Source organism: Wasmannia auropunctata, unplaced genomic scaffold (assembly GCF_000956235.1).
Source record: "Wasmannia auropunctata unplaced genomic scaffold, wasmannia.A_1.0 LD336101.1, whole genome shotgun sequence".
NCBI classification, from domain to species: Eukaryota; Metazoa; Arthropoda; class Insecta; order Hymenoptera; family Formicidae; genus Wasmannia; species Wasmannia auropunctata.
Window position 1 is genome coordinate 4,062,721 of NW_012026789.1, and position 749 is coordinate 4,063,469.

Consider the following 749-nt stretch of genomic DNA (forward strand, 5'->3'; position numbering starts at 1 on the left):
CGTGTGCTCTTCCGATCTTTTGGCACACGACAACATATTCATGCCGAGAGCTTGTGAAAAAAAAGCTGATCGGATTGATGTTTCGGAAGGCACCCTTACGGCCGATAAACAACCCCTAGTGCCGATTAAAAATTTCTAACAGCGCCAAAAATGATTTGTAACATTTGCGCTTTGGCACACTACAACATATTAATGCCGAGAGCTTGTGAAAAAAAAGCCAATCTGATTGATGTTTCGGAAGGCACCCTTACGGCCGATAAACAACCCCTAGTGCCGATTAAAAATTTCTAACAGCGCCAAAAATGATTTGTAACATTTGCGCTTTGGCACACTACAACATATTAATGCCGAGAGCTTGTGAAAAAAAAGCCGATCGGATTGATGTTTCGGAAGGCACCCTTACGGCCAATAAACAACCCCTAGTGCCGATTAAAAATTTCTAACAGCGCCAAAAATGATTTGTAACATTTGCGCTTTGGCACACGACAACATATTCATGCCGAGAGCTTGTGAAAAAAAAATGCCAATCGGATTGATGTTTCGGAAGGCACCCTTACGGCCGATAAACAACTCCTAGTGTCGATTAAAAATTTTAATAGCGCCAAAAATGATTTGTAAGTGTTATTGTATTTGGAGAGAAACTTTGTCAATGTGGCATTTTTTATGGAAAGAAAACGACTCCCTCTACAACGTACCATAGGTCATTGTCCGTAACATTCCGTCATTTGTTCCAAACAATAGATCGGAAG

At 40.9% G+C, this 749-nt stretch overlaps 1 protein-coding gene across 3 annotated transcripts in view; it reads right to left on the minus strand.

Moving 5' to 3' along the window:
• LOC105459858 (UPF0489 protein C5orf22 homolog) overlaps positions 1 to 749 on the minus strand; it is a 595,978-nt gene that overhangs the window by 189,835 nt on the left and 405,394 nt on the right. The gene's annotated exons all lie outside the window — the stretch shown is intronic.